This window comes from Rhagoletis zephyria, unplaced genomic scaffold (genome assembly GCF_001687245.7).
Source record: "Rhagoletis zephyria isolate East Lansing unplaced genomic scaffold, Rhagoletis_zephyria_1.1 Rzeph_scaffold_00186, whole genome shotgun sequence".
Taxonomy (NCBI): Eukaryota; Metazoa; Arthropoda; class Insecta; order Diptera; family Tephritidae; genus Rhagoletis; species Rhagoletis zephyria.
In genome coordinates, this window is record NW_016157270.1 from 92,334 (window position 1) to 119,162 (window position 26,829).

The window sequence follows — 26,829 nt, forward strand, 5'->3', positions numbered from 1 at the left end:
ATGAGTAAATTCGGGATATTAATTATGTCCGCGAAAAACCGGATTTCAGATTTTGTCTGACATTCAACGAGTTTTTGCATAAACGGAATCTTCACGATTCGGGGCCCAAAGTACGGCGGAGGTTTAAATACGCCTCGAGGTGGGTGGTAAGCGTATTTATTCCCAATTTCCGATTGGCATTGTATTGATTCGCTGTGTCTCTGAGACCGTGGCGTCGGTCGGCCGTCGTCGGAAAGTACCCACGTAAAAATGCACCAGACGTTACATCTATGTATCTCAACCTGAAAAACACAACAGCAGTGTGAAAGTCCGTGAACTTTCCTCAGCGAAAGTTGATGGAAGAATATGCCCCAAATACTCGTCCAATGGCTAATTCGGGACCATTTGAGAAGATTGGAATAACGTCATCGCTGAAAAGGGTGTTAGATTCCCAAATAGAGTAAACTTAGGGCAAATTTTTCAGTACAAGGCTGTGGCTTAAACCACTGGCTGGCTTAAACTAAGATTAGTCAATCAAAAGTCCTACTCTGTCTAAAATGAAGGCATTCCAACAAAACATGATCCACTCCCGGGCTTAAGACTTTAAGGGCCGGTTACTCAATGTCTGGTTAACACTAATCTTCGACTCCACTCGAACGGTAACGTCGATAATTAGGTTTAACCTATAGTTAGTGTTAACCAGACATTGACTTATAGCTACAAAAAACCAACTAACTTGAAATGGCACTCAAAATTATGGCAATCGAACCACGCAACCAAGGCTTGCTTAAAGCACAAAAACAGCCGACACTAACACATAAACAAAAAAAAAAAACTATAAATAAAACATTGTTAATTGTTATTTCACGACTAAATATAAAACTGTCTGCTCAATCAAATAAATATCACGAAAATATTTGGCGACAGAAACCGTTAAAAAGTGTGAAATGTTAGAGACTGGATTGTGGAAAACCCCTGCCAAAAAAAAAAGTAATAACATAAAAGAGAAGTTAGAGGAATTGTTGACCAGAAAGCAAAAGCAAACAGAAGAAGTAATTTGACATTTGCAATTCAAATGGGATGAAAAAGAAAAAAATATTTAAAATTAACAACTTAAGACGAAATTTCAAAACAAAAAAAGACTTTCGTCTAAAGTTAAGAATCGAAATTTACAGAAAATAAATTCCAATAATAAAATGTTAGCACCAAAACCCTAACAGCGATAAACGGGCAACATAAAAACGACTTAAAAGTTGCGAAACAAAAAAAAACATAAAACAAAAAATAAACTATGCAAACATCAGCCCGTTGCTGGCCAAACCAACAACAAACAACAGCCACTAGTCGGATTTGCTTAATTTAAAATGCAAATCACCAAACACCCACCTTAGTTTAGATTTTATTTCTGTTATTTTAGCTGTTTGAGGCGCCGCGGCTGTATTTCAGGTAGTGAGCACACAAAAAGGCGATAAACAAAAAAAAAGATAAACTAAAATGAATTCGAAAAATAGTAACAGACTTTGACGACAGCAACGAATGAAGCAGTAAAATTTTCTATTAAGATAAGAACAAGCAAAACGACAAAAGCGAGTTGAAAAGTTATTGCTAAAAAATAACAAAAAAAAAAATCAACAAAAATCGAGAGCTTGGTTGGCAAAAAATATGGAAATAGTTGAAAATATTACAAGCCGTTAGGTACTAAATAGACTATGAAAAACTTGAGCATTTATAAGTAGTAAAAATTTTGGCCGCAACTTTGTGAGAATAGAGCATGCAAGTACATATGTATGTATGTTGCAGTGCTCACCATCCACGCAAAAAAAAATATCGTAAAATTTTTCCAAGCGATGCATAAAATTTGTCGTTGTTAACGACTTCCTCGAAAATATTTTGGCAATTTACTGGATTATATGTGAGATGAGCCGTAATAATAAATGCAGCTTAAAATTTGATATTTTATGTTCACATTCTGAGGTTGCGAATTTTTTTCTTCATGCGAATGTTTTTTTTTTTTTCGTAAACAAATTACATACTCAAGATGATAGAGGAAAGAAACAAGGGTTAAAAAATATATATAAAGTGGCAACCCTTTAACAAATATTGATACATATAACAGTATGTTTCAAGCTAACATTCATAGAAGGTTGCCACCTATTCGGAATTAGTTACAAATAAAATAAAATATCATAATATGGGTTTCAAATGGAAATTATTTTAAAAATTTAAAATGTAGAGATATTTTGGAATAGGGTTGCCACCATTGGATTTTGTAGGTAGTAAAACAAAGCGCCTAATCAATGCTTTGCTTGTGTAGTAAGTGTTACCCCTAAGGATATTAGTGAAAGGTATTTTTAAGTACATTAATCCAGAAATATTCTCGCTGAGGGTTGCCACTTTTTAGTACAAATTAGTTTCTTATTAATTTTAATGATAAATATTTACAAAACAAGCTACCCAAATGACCGGTTATTTGATATCCAAACCTTGAAACTTAAAAAATTATATGCACTCCGAGCAAAGGTCGTTCAACCTGTTAACTAATTCATAAAAACGTCCAATGTAGCTGAATAATTTTGTTTTCTTACAGTTGGCAACCCTTTGCAAAAAAATTAAAATGCGCTAAGTTACGCTTTGAATCCATGTCTAGATGGTTGGCAGCCCTTTGAAAAATTGTTTACAGACTAAAATTTGCCAAGTTACCATTTTTACTCATTTAATCGCGACCATAAAAGAGGCCGAACTCTGGCTTGTCGATCCTTTCTCTTAACCTCTGCATTCAGTAACTATATACTCCGATAGCTAAGCAGTTATCAAGTCACTACATAGACTGCTGTGAGACCTTGACAATAACTGGGAAAGTCCTCATCGATATATGTAGCTCCAAAGTCTACTACTCATATTGTGCGACCGTCCAGGCCACTGAGACATTCGAGCTAATTGTGCAGCGGACGAACTTGCGAGGAAAGGGATCACTCTGTCGTCGGATAAGGAGGGAATCGGAAGAACCCAAGCGTGAGACAACGCGACAAATCTGGCCCAGCATCGACAATAAAAGATCCGAAGCACTCATTCGGTTAGAATGCCCTCTACAAAGGCTGGTGGGCCGTATTATTACGCGCCACTGCTAAATAGGAAGGCATGCTAGGAGAATGGGTTTACCGGCCAATGATTTCTGCCGTAGATGCCGCGACGTGGACGAAATCGGGAGTATGGAACACTATGTCAGCCCTGTCCTTATGTGAGTGAGAATACGATCATTTCAACACCATCTTCTTGTCTGTCTGACCGACCCAAGTGAAGCAGGTATTCACTTTTCGGTTGTGAGCTCGGAAAAATATATACAAATATACATAAATCATGGAAAATGCCCATAAATATATTTATATTTACATACGTATTTACCTACATATTCACAATTTAGCGACTACTCAAAGCTCTAACTCGATTTAAATTATTTTTTTTAACCAAAACTCATTCAGTGATTAAGTTCGCAGTTCCGCTCTTGTTGTCGGGCAAATTTCACGCGTTTTTTACCTTTTCAACAATTTCTAACCTCATTTTATACATGCATACATGCTAACATACATATATACATAGTACACTTTTTGCTGTAAATTTCAAATTTTGTTTTTTTTTTTTTCAAAGCTAAAATGTTTTTGCGTAGGCATTTGACCACAACTTTTAATTTAAATACCCGATGACTGTCACAGTGGGGGTCCCAAACGGGTGATTGAAATTCGCTTCATCGACTTGTTGACGACCGGTTGCTGCTTGGTTGGTCGGTTGGTTAGCTGCCTGCCATTTATCGAACTGATACAACCTCTGCGGTCTCAGAGGAAGAGGGCCAACGCGGCCCTCAAACAGGCACCCAGCTATCCGGCCGGTCAGAGTCAGAGTCAGCTATTCCGAGGCACCAAAGCAGTTGTGTTTTTTGTTTGCTTTCTTTCTATTTTTTCACTGTCTGTTTAACTCGTTGTTGGCGTATGTATGTAGTTTAATGGCGATTTTAATTAAATACGACACAGTATTGCTATGCGTTGTTTGATAAGAATAAGTAGCAACCTGCCTGCCGTCCCTCCGTCCGTCCGTCTGTCCGACCGTCCACCGTGTGTGACATTTCGACATTTGTGGCAAATTGCCGGTGTTGTGTGTTGATTTGCATGCCTGCAGCTTGTCTGGTCACATATTCGTATGCTCAGCTGGTATGTATGTATATTATATATATGTATGGCTAATCAAAATGTTGTCACAAAAAATGTTTGATTAAATTCGCAAAGTAATAAACAAGTTACTCGACTTTTAGCGCATTTGCATGTGGGGCAGGTGAAGTCAATGGGACATGAGTTGGAAGTGCAGACTTACAGCATCGTGCTCTTGCTACCGGAAAAAAGGCATTTATTGTGATGCTGATAAGCTGTGCGTGCTCCTGTTTTGACATTTTTTTAGAAGCTTCTTAGTTATTCTAATAAAAGGAGATCTAGAGCAAGCAATATACATAGCTCAGAAGTAGGCTATGATAAAGTTGTGCTGAGATGAGATGCGGTACGCTGAGAAGAAGTGCGTTGGAAGATGAGATGGGATCAGCCTGAGAGACGTAAACTTTCTACGAGGTGGTGAGAATCTTTGTGGACATTGAGGGTCCTCTTACATCCCCCTTTTTAGAAGCCATATATGTATGTGTAGGCATTAAACTGTAATCTGCAGTCAGACTTAGAGAGTCAGGAGTATGGCGAACTCGCCAATTTAGACACGCGATGATCATCAATGAAATACAAACACGACAAAAGACCGCCTATATGGTATCTAACCTCAGCTTTAAAAACATACAAGTGAGAATCCTATCCAGAAGAGAGTTGAGTTGAGGATCGGCAGAGTGAGCGAGAATAGGCAATCTCTCTCTACATCGACGGATCAAAGATGGACTATGGTGTGCGGCAGGTATGTACTCGGAGGAGTTCGGCGTCTTCCTGTCTCTCTGTCCAGGGAATGATGAAATCTACTTCCAAGCGAGACTCCTAGGTTTCTACGGTTCTAGGAAAACGCATCGGTAGAATAAAGGAAACAACAATATACTCTGATAGCCAAGCTAGTGCAGAAGTGTAAAACAGAATTATGCTCAGTGTGTGTGTCAATAAGGGTCTCTCCTTTTTTGAGTTCACGGCCATAGGAACATTGAACACAAAGAGAAGGCTGATGGATTGGCATTGCATTTTTTGGAGTTTTTGGAGGGCATATAAAAAATTTTTAGTATTATAAAACGGTAAAATAAAAAATTGGATATTACTTTTTAAAGCTGTTTTACAAGAATTTTATACAAATTCTACGAAAATTTGTTTTTTTTTCACATAAAATACATGGGGCACTTTGAGCGGTCTGTAAATATTTTTTGATTTCCAAATTTAAAAAAAGTAATTCTTTTTCGGTATCGAACAATCCTAGGACTTCCGACTTCAATTTTTTTTTTGTACCATCCTAATGTACATACAAAAGTAGTAAGAAAATCCCAAATTTATTTTCCTCTCATCTCCTTTGCATTCCGTCAAAACTCTTTGACCTCCCTTCACACGCATTTCACACACGCTTGGGGCGTCAACAGTTTGTGACCCTATTCATACAACTGTGCAAGCATTTTTTTTCCGTTTGTCTTATCTTTTCACAAAAAAAAGTATTTTTTTAACACTTTTAAGCAGCGCTACAGAGCTACAGAGTGACAACTGCGCTAATGCATATGAAATTAAGAGCAAACAGAAACAGTAAAAAAAAAATAAATAATAATATGCAAGTATTTATAAATACGTAAAACTTTTTAAACAAATAAATATGTACATAAGTATGCAATAGTAAATGTTAATGCGTCGCACAGTGCCGCCTAAGTGGGCAAAAATCGAAAAATTCTTTGTCTGCAATGTGAAAGTGTTTGGTATTTTTGTATGCGTAATTTATCCACTAAAAATAATTAAACAGAAATTTTTCTATAAAATAAATTATATGCCGTCAGGAAGCCACTAAAGTCGAAAAATTGTATACTAAAAATTGTAATAAGAGCATAGCTATGCGTAAGCTCTTCACGGAAACAAATGTCAAAAATAAATTTTTTGAAATAAAATGTTGGTTTGACGTTTTTTATTTTCATATAGTAGAGAACTACATTTATACAAATTTAGAAATAAAATAAAACATAGGGTGTTTTTGCGGTATTCCAAAAAAAAACAAATTTTTTTAAATCAAAATTTCAAAAAACGGTAAATTTGAATGGAATTAATCAAAAATATACATATCGTTGCCTTAATATAGAAAGGCCCTATCTCACATCGTCGCTGAAATGCACAAAGCCGTAACTAACTAAAATCTTTTATTGCATAAAACGATGTGAGGCCACATAATTCGATCAAATTCATCATAATCAATTAAAACGTAAATTTTCGATTTTTAGTTAGTTACGACTTTTTGTAAATCAGCGACGATGTCAGATAGGGCCTTTCTATATTAAGGTAGCGATATGTATAAATATGTTATTTTTTATTATTAAATAAAAACCTGCTCATATCTCGCACTTTTTGAAGCAATGTGTTTTTTGCTAAAGCATAAAATAATTTTTTCATTTTTTGTCAATGCCATCAGATCTGCACGATTAATCTGTAGACAATAGAGGTTAACTTTTAGTTGCCACCTGTTAAAAAGTTAAAGTCAAATTTTTTAATAAGTTAAATGAATTATTAAAAGATGGCTATCCATCTAAATGTGTATGAAAAGGGTTCATTTCTTAACTACATGTAGAGGTTTTTTTTTTGAATTTAGCGTCCTCAATTTTACTAAGAAGCGAATTTTTGCTCACATTTTACATGGAAGAGAAGCACTGTGCGTCGTGTCGTTGCTTGTGTCAAGTTTAGCTAGTGGGCGTTTAATTTTTGTTGCTTTTATTATTTTGTAAACATTTCCATTAGACCTCTACGCCTATAATTTTTTGTTTAAATTTTGTTCTAGACAACAAGCTGTTGAGCAAACTGATAAAAATGTGAAAAGTTATGTCTACATTTACCTACTTACATATGCACATGTGTATGTATGTATGTATACACAGATATAGTATTACTTAGTTACATAAATATGTACAGAAGTACTTGCATTTGTTTATTTGAATGCTTGGATGAGTAGCTAAGCTTTTGAGATTTGCATAGGCTTCTTTTTGTTGCTTTTGTTGTTGAAGAAATTAAAGTAATGTTTTATTAAAGCTAAATTTTCAGCTCTCAAGCGAAGTCACAAGAAATATTTCTTATTATTTATGTTGCTTGAAAAACTACATAGATACTTTGCTGGTGCTGTAAATTTTCTTGAAAAAATAAAATAAAATTTTTTTATTTTATTTTTGTTTTTTATTTTATTTATTTTTGTAATTTAATTTTTCATTATTATTTATTTCATTTTACTTGAATCTAATTTGATTTTAATATATATTTTTTTTATTTCTGTTCAAATCTTACATTATTTATTTAAATTTAAATTTTGTTTTATTTTAAATTTATTTCAATTTGAAATTTATTTAGTTTTTAATTAATTTAATTTATTTTTTTTTAATTTATTTGTTATTTATGTTCGTTAAGAACTTTTTTCCAGTTTAGAACAAGAAAACACAATTTTACTAATGTTTTATTCTCACCAACAGGCAACGCCATTTTGCATTTAGCAACTCAAATGCACATACATACATACACATATGTATATGCGTACATACATATTTAGACTGCGCTAATTGCCGCAGCTTAATTAGCAATATTTTTGCCAAAAACAAAACAAAACACACACGAAAGTAGCATTATTTATGTTTTGGCACAATTAAAATGAACAGTCAGAATTTTTAACAGTATTTTTATGAGCATTGTAGTCGTAAAATTGTTTGCAACAAGACTTTTCCATTCAAATCCAAAGTAAGGCAACAAATTGTGGCAGCAATACGAGCATATTTATTTACATACATATACATACATATACATATATGTATATGTGCATGTTTTCGCCCCCGTTTTGCTGTGTACTGGCATATACATAAATATATTTTTAAAGATATGCTTATAGAGTAAAATAAATTGCAAATGTTTTAATTTGCATACTGCAGGTGTTGCCATTCGCCATTCACCATTCATTCATTGCCTTTGCTGTACTCTCGCCGCTACGACAATATTCTTAGTGGCACTTGGCGGTATCGTTGATTTTTGTTTTTTATTGTTGCAAGACGGTTGCATTACAAAAAATGAATTTATTATTTTTAACTATTATTTTTTTATGTCGTTTTTGCGCAAATGATTGCTGCCATTCAAATCGTGAATCAGTCACTTATGTACATACCCTTGTTGCAATTGTAATTTGTAATTTATAAGCACAAACATGTGTTTGTGCAAAGTATATTTGCATAAATGGCGGTTCAATAAGATGCAGATACATATGCATATATGTATGTATATGTATGTCCAGAATTCATTTGTTTTTGTGGGTTTGTGTGTGGATTTGAACGTTTGCAGTCACGACTTGTGATTGGTGAGAGCTTAATGGGGTGCTGGATGGATGAAAGTCGCCATTCACAATGCACAAATGTTTTCTAAATGCATAAATGCAAATTAGTTGCTTTTCAAGATTAATTTCCAGATAAAAAATCAGAGAAAAAATGTGGAGGATAGAAAAAGGTTTTTTAACTTTGTAATTTTCCAATATTTTGGTACATATACAGTGTACATACATACACATTAGATTCCCAAACAATGCCCAATCGAAAATTCTAGCAAAGGTTTTTCAACTACCCTCAGTCTTTCGTAATACATACAAGAATTTTTCTTGAAAATATTTTTTTTTTGGCTCTTCGAAAGGTGAATGAAAGAAATGTGAAAATAAAACACAAATTAAAATTGAAAATTATGAAATAATATCTAAAATAAATTAAAATATAATAATTAAAAAAAAAATATTTAAAAAATTTAAAAATTTAACTAAATAATTAAAATAAAATAAGGTGAGCTAAAATAAACTCAAACGAACAAAAAACAAAAAAAAATAAAGACAGTTTTTTCAAATCTCAGTAATATGTAGGTATGTACGAATTTTGTAAATTTCATTTATAGTACTTTCATTCCACGAACAATTTTAAATGACTCGCACGTGTATAAATTTCGAACTTGGCATCAATTTTCTTGAGCCATAAAATTTGCACCACAAACCAAAGACAAGCAAATTTCATAAAAATATTCTTCTAGTTGTAGAAATTTTATTGTTTAACTTTTATTGTCTTTTAGGTTTAATGAAAACATTTTCGTTGTTTGGTAAGTTTCCAAAAAGTTTGGTTCTAATAAATTAATGCGTTTATGTTGTCACATGATTTTTTTCTCAAATCTGATTGGCCGAAGAGCATGCGTATGCTTGTCCGTTTATTCATTACAATAAAAAAAAATTAAGTGAAATGTGTTAACAACACGTCTAGTTTTTATTACAGCTCGTAAATTATCAATTAAGTCACAGGAGTAGCAAAAGTGGATATAGTTTTTCATTATAGCCAATGCAAAATACATAGAAAAAATGTCCGAAACAAAAATCAAATTTTCTAATATTGCTATGTACTCTTTAGTGAGCTTTATAGCTCATGAATGTGTATGTATATACAGTCAGCGTCAAAAATATGCATACGCTGACGTTTTGACGATTTTATTTAATTATATTTTCCATACGATTTTTTTTAAATTTCTTTTTATAAAAATATATAGTTCATTCTACAGCAAAAACCACAAGAATCCATTTTTTTTAACTTTATACAGACCTCGAGCAAATTCAAGATATACCAAGATACTTTCATTGAAATTTTCTAGATCTTGTTTTAAACTGTTTTAAAATATATAACTAAAAATCGTCCCTTAAGAACAAAATAAGCTTACCCTCCGGAACCCGAAATTCGTTTATTAACATGATTCACTCCACATTTTACATGGTCGATTTTAGTAATTTGTTTTTGAAACTTACCTGGAAAGAAAAAAAAGAAAATTACAAAATTAGTGATTACTTTTTAAAATATGTAACATTCAGGTAGGCATAAAAATATTTTAGTAAAATCAGCATAAAAATCCATGTGATTTCATTCCTATAATGTTGCATTCTTTAAGATAGTAAAAAAGTTTTCCAGAATTATGAGTGCACGAGAATTTCATATTTGTTATTGCGGAGAGATCACTGCGACTTTAACGCAGGAACCCGAATTTTATAATAAAAGTCTTAAGAAAAAATGTATTTATGGACTTTCATTTTATTTGAAATAAAGTAATCGGTCAATTCGGACTTTTATTTTTTTAGTCCAGTAATAACAGTTAAACTTGGACAACTAACTATTCTCAACGGCCTAAAAGTCCGTTCCTAATAATAAACAAACCGCTTAACCAAATAAAAAAAAAAAAAAAATGGATGTTAACTATCGTTTAGAGACTTCCGTTTGAAAGGTATTTCAGTCCTCCTTTATTTGGACTGGAGTAAAAAATAAAAATCCGAATTTTTCAGTTATTATTGGACTTTTTCCCAAAAAGTTCGAAAAATAAAATGAATCTAGGGTTCTTGTCCAGCAGGACCTGGTATCAAAATCACATTGATAACTTCCTTCTACGACAATACATATTTTGCCCCGGACATTTATAACATTGAATAAAAAATAACTGTTATTTTCGGTCCCTGCTTTAGCTTCTATGTATTGTGCCCCTACATAGATTTATAACGTGTCTATTAATCCGGTATCCGGGAGGAATTTTTAATATTGAGCCTACATCTTTGAATTTCAAGGCTACCTGAGTTATAAAAAGATCGATCCTGCCGCGCATTAAGGCTAGCTTAACGACAAACTCATTTCATTCGATAGCAATGTGTCCAGAACCCAGCGAACCCGAACTAGATTGGTCAGCCTAAGAGCTTTCAACTTGCTAAGGCACTCCACCACCACCAGTTTTTTTATGCTAACTAATGATATCTGAGGACCTGAATAGCCGCTTGGCGGCACATCAAGATCCCAATGTTCTGGTTGTTGCAGTTGTTATTGATATTGAAGTTCGCAGTTTTTGCCGCGGGGTTGGTTTCTTCCCGGAAAATGGAAATGTGTTTTGCCATAGATTCCCAGATTACTGCTTTAGTCAATGAACTAAAAAAAAAAATTAGTAATATGAAAAAGAATAATCTAAAAGGGCATACCGCGGGCTATTATTATTTCGATTCTAGTAATGCATTTTAAGCTATATCTCAAGGTTTTTTTAAATGCCACTTAGTCCACTCTGGCTCTCAAGGGCTCAATTGTATGTTGGGTTATCCGGTTTGTTCCCGATTTTTCTGCCCAATTCTTCTAATTGTTAAATTTCGCTTTAAACATTTTTTGAAAACTAAAATTCGTATACATGGTCTGCCTCGGTAATGACGTATATATATATGGCCATTCAAGGTGGCGATCTATTCCCTTATAAAAAAGTGCTCTAAAAAGTAGCAGAAGATGTTTGCTATAGCATTATGAGACTCAGCAGTCATATACTCACATACATACACACATTTGAGCTATCTTTCTCTTTATCAAAAAAGTCCTAATACAGAGATTTCACATCAAAATTAAGATTCCAAAAATAAAAGGTTCAAATTGTTAGCCAAAAACACGTCGAAAAAGATAATAAAAATAGCTACATTAACAACAACAACATTTATTTAACCAACAAGTCAGCAGCAACTTACCAATCACATACGAAAATTCGTTACGGTTATAATTCAGCGCGTATATTAACTGATTGGCACACAAAAATGTTGTGTTTATTTAATTAGCGCAGAACAGTTATGACGATACAGATAAACAAAGATATTTATTCTCATTTGTCTGGCTTTGGCTAAAAAAAATTATAATTTTTTATTCAATGTGCCTCGCTCTGTTTACTAGCACAAATACTCATTTTTTATTCATACATATTTAATATATTTATACGCATTTGCGGTGAAAATTACTACATTCAACCATTCAGTTTTGTAGCTATTTCGATTGCGAAACGACTGAGGAGAGATGGCACAAGTGCTTGAAAAAAAAAATTTAAGACAAGCTTTTATTAGTGGGAAGTAAAAAATAAAAATTGGACCACCCTATCATCTAACGGCAAAATTGTTTATTTAGGTATTTCTTTCCCTTTAAGTAATATACATATGTATGTTCTAAGTATGAAACAAATCGGACTAAATATAGTGATTTTCCAAATATATCGACTCCTACGCCACCTATCGCGAGTTATTCCTTTTCATATAAGTAATATTCGTTCCGACTACGAACAAAATCAGACCATAAATACGAGTTTTAGAAATATATCGACTACAGCATTGCCATCGGGTACTCAGCTAAGTCCCTAGCTCAGCTGCAAGATTTGATTACACACACAGTTGAAACTTAATAAAAGCTTATAAGAATAGTAATACCTCTGAAGGCAAAAACAAAAAAAAAAGAATAGCTGGAAAATAAAAACTAAATTTTAGTTATAAAATATACCCAATTCTCTTCTAATTGAAAAACCCTGAAAACCTTTGGAATCCTTACATTTTTTGCCAACTTACTAAATTTATGTGAAAAAAAAAACATTTGAGCTCCTAAATAATTTGTAATATACAGGGACGTAAACCGGATGAACAATTTGGTCGGTTCAGTTCAGCGGTTCGAACTGTTTTGCATCTTTGGATTGTTGCGTCAAAACGGGGTGACGGTTCGGTTAATTGTAACAAAATTTTTTTGGGGGTCTAAAAAAATGGTTTTTTTTTTATCGTAAAAACTCGACACAATTTTGACCAGCTATAGTTCAGCAAGTTCTGGTCTGAGCTATGTAGTTTGGCGCATATTTTAAAGCCTTACCAAAGAAGTACCGATTGGTTTTGATCGGACTTGTCAGTTTAGTCATGAATGAAATCACATCCCACCCTGGTAGCGACTCCTAAAAAATTTCTTAAAATTTTGAAATTTACGTGCATGCACTTTGAACAAAATAAAAGGATGCCCCATACAAAATGTAGATGCTGATATTTTAATAACCACCCTAGTGTACATATGTACATAATTGCATACTTTGGTATCTTAGGAATCTTTTCACAGCATAAATAAGTATTCGAGCTAAAACCATATTAGCATAGCTGAAAGGCAAAAATTTTAAGAATAAATATGCAAACATTCTCAGCATTGGCTAGATACACTTACTACCTACTTATGCATCCCCTACATGCATACATACATACTTAGGTACATATCAACATATTCTAGTAATTAATATGCAAAACATTTATTGGACAATGGTGCAAAAAACGCGGGAAGAAGTGGGCTTGATTTCACGATTGAAGAAAACTACAACAGTCCGATGTGCAGTTAAGTTCATACATACATACATATTTTTGTACATCTATAGGAATATCATCTATGCAAATTTGTTAATAAGTACACAAACTTACTATGTATGTTTAGATACATGTTCATAGGTATGTATGTAGCATTGTTTACCAGGAAGTTGTTAGCATCACCACTGGCAAGGTTGATATCCATCGCCCATCACCACAGCGTTGGAGTTTTGACATGGCAGGTATGTATATACAGGCAACATTCTACGAGTACATAGACGGCGGAGTTTTGGTTGGATAGACGGATGGATGGATAGACAGTTAGATGATGGGTATTTGGACAGCTAGACAAGTACATAAAAATGTGATAAGCAATAAGTTGAGGGACGAAATATAAACGTGAAAATACCCAGGAAAAGTGCGATAGAATTTACTTTGACTATTTTATGAGAATTTACTTTATTTAATTTTGGTTAAAGTTTATTTAAATGTATTATTTGTTTTGGCTATTTTACGAATTGATTTTATTTAAATTTGCTTATTTTAATTAAATTTATTTTATTTAAATATTTTTTTGTTTCTTTGTTTTATTCCATTTTATTTTTTATTATACCTTATCTTTTATTTCACTTTATTTGCATTTATTTGTTTTTTTTTGTCTTCAATTTTATTTATATCTATTTTATTTTACTTTTATTTTTGTGTTTGTCCATACTTAAGTTTTCTAATAGTATTTCAATAATTTTTTTTTACTTTGTTCTATGTTTTTTGATTTGTTTTTTTTTGATTTATTTTATTTTTTAATTTGTATTTAATTTTTAATTATTTAAGTTAGTTTTTTTATTTAATTTTTAACAATTGAATTTATTTTATACTTTCTATTTCTATTTTATTTAATAGCAAAATAAAGTATTTTATTCTATTATTTCTTATTTTACTTCATTTTATCATTTAATTAATAATTAATTTTTTTATTTTATATAATTTTTTATTTTGTTTAGTTTCATTGCTTTTTGTTTCATTAAATTATATTTCATATTATTTAAATTTTATTTTACATTATTTTTCTTTTTTAAATATGCATCACAAAAAATGTATGTATAACGTTTTGGAAAAGATTTCGCATACTTTTTTTTGCCGATTAAAGCTCTACTTGCTTACCGAAATTTTATTTATTTTTTGGGGGTTTTTAATTTTTTTTTTACTTTTATTTAAGTTTAATTTTGTTATTTTTGTATTTAATTCAACTTTTTAATATATTTTATGTATTTTTTTTATTTGGTTTTGTATTGCCTGATTTGTTTTTTATTTGAATTTCGATTATTTTTTCATATTGTATTTAATATTTAATTTCAATTGCATTTATTTAATTTTTATTTTTATTTTATTTTCATTATTATTATTTTATTTTTTACTATTTTATTTCATTAGATATTTTAATTTTTTTCATTTTATTTTACATAAGAAATTTTTTATTTGGTTTAGTTTCATTTCCTTTTATTTTATTAAATTTTGTTTCATTTTGTTTTTATTTTATTTAACATTTTTACATTATAAATTTTTATTTGGTTTAGTTCCATTTCTTTTTATTTTATTATTTTTTTCATTTTATTTTTATTTTATTAATCATTATTTTAATTTTACTTTTATTTACGAATTCTTAAAAGTTTTTAGATAAGTAAACCGCGAAAAAACGTAAGCGAAATTTCTTTCATAATTTTATTTTTGTTTTTTTTTTGGGGAAGATATGCATCTACATACTTATGTTTGTATAATAATACCGTAACATCTTTGTTCTTTTAATATTCGGAAATATGACAGTCCCGTAATATAAATAAAAAATAAACTTTAGATTAACTTGTAAGAATTGGAATTTAGCCCTCTAATCCCCTTATCACACTGACACAAAATTGTAGTTTCAGAAGATTAAAATTGCCTATAAAATCTTTTAAATGTGCATTGTGGCCATAAAACAGGAAAATCATATTAAATCCATGTTTGCAATGGCATTACTCCTTCATGCAGTGTATAGCTACATACGTATGAGTGTGCGTATAAGTATGTATATTTACCGTAGGTGGATACAACGTCATGCAACCTCAATATATGTATGTATGTAGTAAACTAGCATAAATTTCATGGTTTATCCTACACTGATCGTAAAAATTCACACAAATATACATACATATAAAAATGTGCATTTACTTACATGAATAAGTTTGTAAACAAGAGTACGCACCTTTGCGTTAACATAATGACAAGCGGTATGTACATATGTCTACATATATATGTATGTGCAGGCATACCCGCACATGTGCATTAGATCGTACCACCTTACAAGCAAAAAAAAAGTTCGCCGTACGACCCAAAGTCTAAAGCACTGATGGGCACTGCCTTGCCTGCGGGCAAAGCTCCTTTAAGCTTTCTATATATTTTGTATAGGCGGATGCAGAGTAAAAGCTCTCTCTGCCCATCGCTGGTCTAAAGTCATTTTCAAAGACAATTTGAATAAATTTTTTTTGCCAAGCATTTTCGGTGACACCTACATTCGGAAAAAACTTTTTTTTTTTTAATAGGACCACTGAAATAATAGAAATACTTCCTTGGCAAAAGTTTAATAATTTTTGGTGAACTGACATTAGGGTGGTAGGTTCGGGTAATAAGAACTGAGATCTGGTGCGTAAGCACTTTATATCAATAGATGTAGGAACAAGAAGAAATGGCTGCCCGAGACAAAAAACACCGAATACCGAAGTATGCTTCAAGACCCGACTGTAAGTGCCGGCGATATGACGAAAAATGTAAAAGGCTACCCCTACGCAAATAGGAAAAATTTTTCTGCTACGATCTAATGTAGGTACATACATACATACATGTTTAGGTTTATGATTACATACTACATATATGTTTAGCAATTCTCCTGTAAGTACAGTTGTCCACAAAATAATAGGAGTGCGATATTTTGACCAGTTTTGGCTATTTGTCTTTTGTTTATTTAATGTTTATTATTTTTTTATAAAAGCCTAGCTGGCTATACAACAAACACCATATAAATTCAGATTTTAAACTTTGTATAAAAATTATACAAATTTTACAATTTTTCACCCAAATTTCAAACTTTTTAATCAGAATCTTTAGAAAAAATTCTGGTATGCAGTTTTGTAGCACATTCATTTCTAGTCTGAAGAAGTGCAAGTTTCAAGCCGCTTGAAATAGCCAAAACTGGTCAAAATATCGCAATCCTATTATTTTGTGGACAACTGTATGTCTGTTTGTATGAATGTAAACAAAAAGTTGAACACATGTTGTTGCTTCTAGCAGAGAGATTCCCCAATACGAACACATGTGTTTTTTAGATTCATTTTTTACAGTGTCCCTTATCAACAACGTACATACATACATTGGTCTGGAATGGTACTCATGGAAGGCAAATCTACGTATGCGCATAACCATACATTCAAAGGCTCATCCAATGAATGTAAGTACCCTGCAGGAAAATCAATTGATTTGGAGAATGTAAATTCAAAGAAGAGAAGGCAAGCGTAAATAGTACATTTGTAAGTAAAAAGCTTTGTAATTAGAGGCTTGGAATGGCTTTCTTTGCAAAAATTCTACATATGAACTTCTATCAGGCATCGAAAATATCCGTTAAATATCAAGATTTTTATTTTTAGATCATTGCTAAATTGGTACATTTTTATATTTCGATCAAAAAACGTTTTTTTACAAGCTTTTTTTTTTGGTAATTTTCAACCGTCATGATGGGTATTGTTTGGAGGTCCTACTAGACCAATTTGGAAACCAAAAGCACTACCCGAAATGTATTTTTCTGAAGGCGAACCAAGTTTGAAAAGGGCTGACGGACCCTGTCGGCAATACCAACAACGAAAATGAGACTAAGGATAAGCTTAATATTTGGCATAAGACAACAAATAATGGAAGGAACTTTCACTCTAGTTGTGTGGCCCACGCTACAGGTAAGTTTTTATGTTCTCACATTTTATTTTGCTTCGTGTTTTTTTCTTTATGCATTATTCAGGAGATTTTTTATGGTTAAAAAATTGGCTGGAAAGTGCTGCAAGCTTGGGCAAATTGACAGTCTTAGTAAATAACGAACCCTTTACAAATATATCAATTACTGGAAACTTACAAGAGTACAACATATTTGATTTTTTTTTTTATAAAATGTGAACGTCTTTTTCATTGCGTGTTCTTTTAAAGATAGGCATTATATTGCCTAAATATAACTATTTGCGTATTAGAGAAACCATAAGGTGCAATAAAAACGAAGTTTACCTTAGTAACTATGTGTGAACGCTTTGTGATAGAGGGATAGTAAGGATGTTAGTCCTCTGAGTAATAGTAAGTATTATGCCCCTTGTTTAATTTCCTAACAGGTATATCGGTGGATTCCTGACTGTCTACACTGGTAATAAAAGAAAATATTTTTGAGCAGAATCACAAACTTGAATTATCATTTGACTTACATATACACTTATAAGCTTTAGATTTACCTGCAGGGCATTAATAGATGAGTTACATTGCATCTGCATGACTTCTGCTCGACTTTATAACTCACTTAAAATTGGTTTTGACATGGCTAATTAAAAGTGAGGTATTTATCGATATCCCGCCAAAATGTTACCTACAAGTTGGTTATTTTTAACAATTGATAATTTTTCACTGCAGGGTATGTATATGTACATACAGTCAGTCAATAAAGTTTAGGTACAGCGAATTTTTTACAATACCGGCAACTATTTTTTAAATATTCTGTTTCTCGCTAATTTTAAAAAAATTATGGTTAATTCAACAACAAAAATCCGAAAAATCAGAGTTTTAAACCTTATGCAAAATTAAAGAAAACTATGCAAATTTTCATCCGAATTGCACTTTTTATTTACACTCTTAAAAAAAAGTTGTGTACGCAGTTTTTTAGCCCATTCAATTTTAGTAAAGTGCAAGTTAGAGTAGCTATCCTGCAGTGAAAAATTATCAATTGTTAAAACTAACCAAATTATAGTTAGCTTTTTGGCGAGATTTCGATTAATACCTCACTTTTAATTAGCTATGACAAAACCAACTTAAAGTGAATTGTAAAGTCGTGCAGGAGTCATGCAGACGCAATCGGGAGTTGGTTTTCTTAACAAGTTTCTATTAAATATCCTCATACAAAAATTACTTTCAATACACTTTTTTTCTGAACTTCGCAGATTCTTTTTCATATTCAGGACAAATAAAAGGAAGATCGAAATTTTATACTATCATTTTGAAGTTATGTCTGACGGTGTTCGAATATGGGGCCACCCAGAGCAGAATATGTAAACAAATATGAAATGTAATAAAATAAAGTAAATAAATAAGTAAATAAAAAAGTAAAAAAACACAAAAATATTTTGTTTTTCTTATTGATATTTTATGTCCAAAAGTAGTTAGTTACAAGTTAGTTGACATGTAATGCAGAGGTATTCAGGTCTGACTTTTTTGCGGCCATCGCCTCACAAAAGTAGTTAGCATTTTTCGAACAAAATACACAGTTAATAGTTAGCACTAGTGTTCGCGTAAACAGACTAAAGTTAGGTATAAGCTAACGTCACTCCCTGCAGGGTAGGACTTAATATTGATTTTTAGCATTAAAATAATGTTGATAATTTTTTTATATGGAAAAAATGTGCGACACCTTCAACAAAAAAATTAGCCAAAAATCAATAGTAAGTCCTAGTTTCCTCATGCTTGCACTTTACTATACTAAAATAGAATGGGCTAAAAAATTGCGTACTAAACTTTTTCCTAGAGAGCGTAAATAAAAAGTGCAATGTTTGAATGGAATTTTGCACAAGGTTTGGAGCCCTAACTTTTGGGGTTTTTCTTGTAGAATTAAACATATTTTTATGAAAATTAGCGAAAAATAAAATATTTAAAAAATAGTTGCCCATATTGTAAAAAATCGCTGTACCTAAACTTTATTGACAGACTGTATATGTGTAAGTGCATAGATTTATCGTGCATTTCAAAGGTACTTGTCAAGGTTTTTGCTTCTCTTCACCTTTTTTTCAATTTTATGATCATATAAATTATACTACATAGTATTCTTATGTACATACACATTTACGTAGAACGTAATTATGAGAATGCACCTACCAACAGTGTCTGTAAGTTTGTTAACGCTTATCAGTTACATGTGAAACTCGTACGTGGTAAATAAACAGACATATTTGCTTGTAATGCAGTCATATTGTGTAGTTAACAACACCTTTCTGTTATGCCAATATTGAAAATAAAATAATAAAGACTCCAACTGAAAAATGAAGAGAAAAGGGCAAAGAATAAAATTGTAAAACAGCAAATCACAGGCTAAGCACGTTTTATTAATGGTTTATGATTAATTCGCTCGGAATTTTTATAGAATTTATAAGAAAGTTATGACTAGATTTCCGTTTCGTGGTGTTTTTGTGTTTGCATTAAAATTGGAAGTGATATGAATGGAGCGAAATTCTGAACTAAGAATTGCAGTAAAATTTTGTAAATACCGGCAGATGAATGAGGCCGCATTCAGGATGACTTTTTCTTGAGCTAACATTTCATACAATGTTCAGCGATTACGACATAGATACATATTTTGCATTTTTTTTTTCAGAGGTAAATCAATATTTTTTTTACGTAAATGCCTCCCAGCAACAGCAAGCAGAATTCAAGTTAAAAAGCTAAAGAAATGACATTTAGCAAGATTATAAAACACAAAGCTCAGATTGTAAAAAAAACGCCTTCTTTACGACAACAAATTGCTCCAAATAAATATATGACTTCATCTCAAATAAAATGTCAGTAAATTTGGTACAGACAAAACCTACGAAAAAATAAAATGAAAAAAAAAAATTCGAATACCAAAACCAAGTCAGGTTTTGCGCCACAGGAGTGAACACGACTTTTTCATCCACACCCTTATGGGTCAGCAAATTGACAGCAACGAAAGAAAAGACAGGCAAAAAACAGAGAAACTGACTGGTAAGCAAGACAATTCAGATACAATCAGACTTACGATGAAATGCCAGCACAAGAATACAAAGCCATATGCATGAACAGTGTAGGGCAAACAAATTGGGCAAGTCCTGAATTTAGTTATATGAATATTAAGGCAGGTACGAATAGTAACTGCAGGTATTCCATATAAAGTTGTTTGGGAAAGTGCTGGGTGCTCAAAAGAAGCAGCTGATGCCCACCTTAAAGAGCCAAGATATTTAAACCCAAGTCTTGCAACATCAGGGTAGTTGAGGCGAAATGATTCCACCTCGTTATCCTCCAAACAGCTAAGGCAAAGGGAGTTTGTGCGTGCTCAGGATTGCTTTCCAACCCGAGAGTTGGCGTTTAGCCAGCTGAGTAAGGTCCTTTGACCAATTACTGCCAACCAGCGGTTAGAGAGACTCTGCCAAATTAAACATGTTTGGAACTTAGCGCCGCGTTCGCTGAGTCAACAAGACGGCCGTCTATTCAAGAACAGTTCCACTGTTACCACATAAACTTCTCTATCCTTTCTGTTAGGCGAGATTATCCTAAGGGGGCGCTGTCTAGCCAACTCATCAGTAAAGCAGTTTTCTGTAATGGCACCGAGGCGACCGAAAGAGACTTCAGACATTCCTCGACAAGTTTCGCACCAAAGCGATCCTAGAGCCCAGCTGTCGCTTGGTATATATTTACTCTTCTAATCGGTACTGCAGTGGTACGTAGTCGGTCAACTGCCGTTTTTATTGCACCGACTGACGGAGAGATTCATATTTACTGGACCTCTCTGTTACAGAGATTGCTTACTCTATTATTCACTCCTCAATTGTGTACATAATGATTCGATTGGAGCCAGCCTCTATACGCTCTTATTCGCTTCTTCAGATATGAAGTCGAAGTATTCAAAGCTGCCGAACGCTCATTCGCCGGTCTAAAGGATAAACCAGTTCTTCTTTGGTGATAGAGACGATTGCCGCAGACTTAGCGGGGTACGATATATAGTTAAGCGTGTTGCATGTTTATCTAATCGATGCCAATGTAATAGAACTTCGCCGCCGAGTACAGATGTTCACACCAGTGGATGAGCATCCCGCCGCCCCAACCGATAATATCCGGAATAGCGGAAAAGGACTTGACCTCACTTGACATTTCCAATTGACGTCAATTGGTACACAGTACAGCCGATTGGCGGGCAATGTTGGACTCGGCCAAAATTCCTTAGGTAATCAGAGTCCCAAATAAAAGGTGAATGACGAAAACGAAGACAAATCCGAAGAAGAGGAATAAGTAGATGGAAACGAAGGCAAATACCAATATGAAGTCGGAACATGAAGACGAAGACAATTAAAAATAAGTATATCAAGATGAGTTCGAATATGAGAAAGAATACGAGGACAAACACGAAGATAAATACAAAAAGGGAGGCGAATACAACGGCGGCGACTAAAACGAATAATAAAGTGAATGCGAAGACTAATAGCAAGATGAATACATATATGAAGACACCGCCGTAAACGAAGTCGAAAATACCTTCGGGAAATTTGGCAGAATGTCGACAGTAATCGGCATTGTTTGTATTGAGAAAAGTATTGGTAAAGGCCGATTTCGTTTTTTTTTATAAAATTTAGGCAGTGTGTGAATTTTTTTACCGCCACTGTATAAATATTACAAATTTAAACAGCAGTTTAGGGTATGCACACACACATACAGACATATGCATAGCTTGACTTTCAACGAATTCTGGCAAACAGAGGTGGAACTGTCTAATAGTTTTGGGCGCGAAAAAGGACGACATGCTGAGCGTGTTGCTTTTGTTTTGTTTTATTTTTTGTTTGCTTGGTTGGCTGTGCCACATTGCAACGCTGCAAGGTACTTCACTTCAAATGTACAAATGCAACAACAAAGATTTACATAAATGGTATTCATGAGATGTGGAGAAATTAAGGAGTGTATTTTACTAAGAAAAACCAGACAGAAATGGAAACCAATGAACTAGATCGAAAATAAAAATACAAAATTAACAATTCAAATTGGCTAGCATGAAATTTAGCTGACTGAAATATAAGCAAAAAAATAAAAATAAAATTAAATCAAATAAATTTAGAGGACAAAATATAGAAATAAAAACTACCAAAGGCAAAGGAAAATAGCAAATTGCGCGATAAACTGAAAATTAGTAGGAAAAATATGTGGCAATAAATAATATTTCGAAATAAATAAGCGAAATGATGGCGGTGGCAACGCCCACAATCAATAAATAATTATTAGCGCGCGCAGAGAATGATTTTATTTTTAGTTTTTTTTCTTATTATTATTTCATTTATTTTATGCACAAATCACATGGTCGGTAATAAATAACGAATGCTTGATTTGCTATCACGCAGATTTTCAAAATGTCTTTTTGGAATAGATAATTATAGATATTTAGCACACACAAATGTGCAAAGGAAATCACTTTAAAATGTATTATACAACGCAAATAATATATGTAGCCAAACATATCTATACACTGCCGGAAAAAAGTATTGGCACAGTTTTTTTTTTGCAACATATACAACAATTTTTATTTTTAATTTTCCGTTATTTTTTTTTTTATATGGTTGATACTACAAAAAAAACATAAAAATATAATTTTTAAACTTTGTGCAAAACTCAAGAAAATTCAATAAATTTTCAACTTTTTAATCAGATTTTTTTAGAATCTTTTTGATCATAGAGTTTTTAAGCCCAATAAATTTTATTATAACCAGTTGAAAATTTGCATGAAAGATTAATGAATTTTCCCAAGTTTTGCACTATGTTTAGAAGTTATATTTTTATGTTTTTTTGTTGTAGAATGAACCATATTTTCATAAAAAATTAGCGACAAAAAAAAATTAGAATAAAAATTGTTGCACATATCGTGAAAAATTCTCTGCGCCAATACTTTTCTCCGCCAGTGTACATATGTATATTCCTTTATTAAAAAATTGGAAAATTTATGTCATCACAAAAATTTTTATGTGCACAATTTTAAATTGCTTCCTCTTGTAATCGTATATACATATGTACGTACACACATATATACATACATATGTTTGCATATAAATTCATACATATCTTCAGCCTTCTGTGGCTATTTCCATTAGCAAATGTTTTTTTTTAGTTTGCCGTTATTTGATTATTTATGACGACAAAAGCAAACATCCAACACTGCCGGTAATAATTTTTAATTAAAGCAAGAAGATGAAAAGATTTAAAAACCAGCGACGAGCTATACAAAATCCATATTATTTTATTTCAACTTTTTTTACAAGCTTTTATTTTTGGTTCGTTTGCTTAAAATACAGTTTCTTTATGAGCAGCGTGCAGAATTTGGATTTGTGACTCAAGCAATGTTATTTATGGTTTCTGAAAAAGCAGCCAAATTCGCTTTGAAATTATGTATGCGGATTACACGTACACACATATATGTATATGTAAGCAGAAATATGAATATTTTAGCAAAGGCAATAAATAGGGTTTTATTGAAGGCGTTGCCAAATGAGTGACCCGGGGTAAATGTAGAAGTAAATAAAGCAAAAGTTTATATAAATGAAAAATTTTGAGAGGCGAAAAAGCAAGATTTCAAAAACCAAATTATTATGTGGGTAATAAAATTTAAATATTAAAATTTTTATTGCTCATCAGTAGTACCTACGTGCCGAAATTTGGCGAAGGTGGTAATTTACATAAGTGAGACATTTGGTGAATAAAAGAAATTAAATTATTAAGTGCTTAAGCAGTAATTTTCCTATAAACGAAAAACTTAGTGGGCGAAAAAAAACAAAAATAAAAATAATATGAGTAATTTTAAAAGCACTTGGTTGAAATATCTATACGTAGTATAAAATAAAGCCGATATTTTTTGAACGCGCTAATTTTGAAAACTCCATTTAAATTTAGTACAATAAAGTGCAAGTCTGAGAAAGTTAGGACTTACCATTGCTTTTTGGCAAATTTTTTTGTTGCAGATGTCGATTATTTCCATATAAAAATATTATCGAAAATTATTTTATATGCAGAAAATCAGCGACACTTCCGCTGTTTTTGGTATGAACATTTTAAAATTTTGACTGAAGGTGTACTTTAATACATCCTACCAAAATATTGTATATTTTTTTTTCATCACAAGATCTAGTCTAGCAATTCAGCCCTAAAGCATCTCAACATTTTAGGTTTGTCGCTGATCTTCGCTTTGATCTTTAAAAAGCTTCCCATTCATTAGGTAGATATTACACCAATTCATGCCACTTATTTATTTATTTATTTATTTTCAATCATTAGCGAAAAAATTCCATATTGAACGCAAAACATATCGCAAAATTTTCCTGCATTTTATTTAACATTAACATTTGAACCCGCCGATCTTGTCACCACGATCAGTGAGTGAATCAATGTTTTTGTATAAAGGTTGACAACTAACTGACTGTTTATTGATAATAAACTTGGAATTACGTAGTTGACACTTAAGTTTGACATTTGAAATTCCTTTGTGCGTCAGCTAACAACGATATTCTAAATGCATTATTGCGACTTCTAGAGCATTCGCCTCGTTTGAGCAATGAACAATAAACGTTTTATGAGTAATTATTGCTGAACTGTTCTTGTCATCAGTTGCTAATTGTGATACTTAAAATACTGATATGTAGTTATAGTTAACTGCTTGTTATTAGTAAAATGAACTTTGTCATTGGCAATTAGCACTCTCTCTTCATACATACATACATACCGACATGTACTTTATGATCATTCAGGAATCAAGTTAACGATCTAAAAAATGAATGTTCGTTTTAAATCAGCAAGTATCTAACAATTGCTAGTTCAATAAGTGATTCGCTTACGAAGAAACCCAGATAATTGAGCTGGCATTCTAACACTGATTGATTATAAAACTTTTATTGCTTTGTAATAATTAATCAGAGGGCTTTCCGTATTCAAAAGATCAGAGCAATGTGCGACAGGATTGTAATTTTCCTTAGCAACCATCTTTTTTTTAAGGAATTCGGATTGAGCGATACTCCTTTTTTTAGATGTATGAAACGATTTCTGGCTGCACTAAGTCGACTGCCAGAAGTTGCGCTATGTCTGATTAGGGCTTATATTAACCTACAAGAAGTCATCATTTCCTCAGAAAGTCAAGTCTTTAAAGCTATGAAGTGTAGGCATATTCTAAACGATCTGGCATCCAAGTATACCAAAAAAAAAAAAAATGATTTGGGTTTCAGCACGCAGATGTATACATATATACCAGGTAATTGTAAGGCAGACAAACTAGCTAGGACTGGTGCGACACTTTTCACCACAAATACCTTCTATGAAGGGGGTACATTGCTTTCATTCTGCAAACTGTGGCTTAAAACCTGAAGACAAATTACTTGGTCCTTGCTTAATGTAAATACTTGCAGGAAGAAGGGACTTTCCAATAGTATTGTGCTGAATTGGCGGTACCCAATACTCGGTACCCAAAAAAAAAAAAAATATTTCGGTACCCAATACTTCCTTTTCGGTACCCGATACCGATACTATACTTTAAACCTTCGCCATTATATGCATTTAAAGTTTATGGAAAACTTTCATCATTAATTTATATAATATCGGCTAAACAACTTGAACTTATCGCAACAGAGAAATATTATTTGATCAGTTTTAACCTTAGTTGATCCAAGGTTCAAGAAAAATGCTTTGACGGATGAAGAAGCCTTTCAGGGGGGAGATTCTGTAACCAGTTAGCGACAAGTTTCGGATCGATATCGCACTTGATGACCTAAAAATATTTCATATCATACGTCAACAAAACCGATACCGATTAGAAAATTGTCGCTAACTGGTTACAGAATCTGGCCCAGGTCTACAAAAATGATATCGTTCGATTCAGCTGGAACAAAAATGCTTCAAACAAGTAAGAGTTTCTCTGCATTATGGCCTCGAACCGACATATATACATCTTTCATTTGAATCAGTATTAAAAGCTCTATAGGCTCTACTGGTTTTGATATTTAGGCGAGTCTCCCCTGAACTGTTTTTTCCATATTTTTGGCCTATGTGCGCTGTTATTCGAAACCTAAATGTTTCGGTTATCGGGAGTATTGGATACTTTTTAAATCGGTACCGAATATCGATCAATACTTAAAAGTATAGATAGTGTTGGGCAGTCTCTATGCCAAAAGTACTCAGAAACCGATTCTAAAAAAAAATATCGACAGTGCCCGATTTTTAAAAGCATCGAGGCTGAGTACTCCAAAGTACTCAGTTCTCACAAAAGAACTCGAAAGTAATCAGAACGCAAAAGTACTCTGTCATCACTGATACATGTACTCAGGGTCGATTCAAAGTATCTACTCAGTATTAAGTGTCGAATAAATATTTAAAAGTACTCAGTTCTATTTGCATTTATCGGTGTTCAGAAATTAGTTTACTCAATTTCAAGTTTCATTAATTTTCAAGTACAATACTTGTACCTAGTACGGCTATCTGTAC

General features: G+C 32.5%; 1 protein-coding gene and 1 long non-coding RNA gene across 3 annotated transcripts in view; both read right to left on the reverse strand.

Annotated features, from left to right (window-relative positions):
* tkv (serine/threonine receptor kinase thickveins) overlaps positions 1-26,829 on the reverse strand; it is a 282,020-nt gene that overhangs the window by 23,216 nt on the left and 231,975 nt on the right. The gene's annotated exons all lie outside the window — the stretch shown is intronic.
* Positions 7,445-26,732, reverse strand: LOC108357970 (uncharacterized). The gene is made up of 3 exons (XR_001846685.1): positions 26,656-26,732; positions 21,276-21,283; positions 7,445-7,455 (listed from the first exon to the last, which is right to left on the reverse strand). It is a non-coding gene; the product is annotated as an uncharacterized LOC108357970 (long non-coding RNA).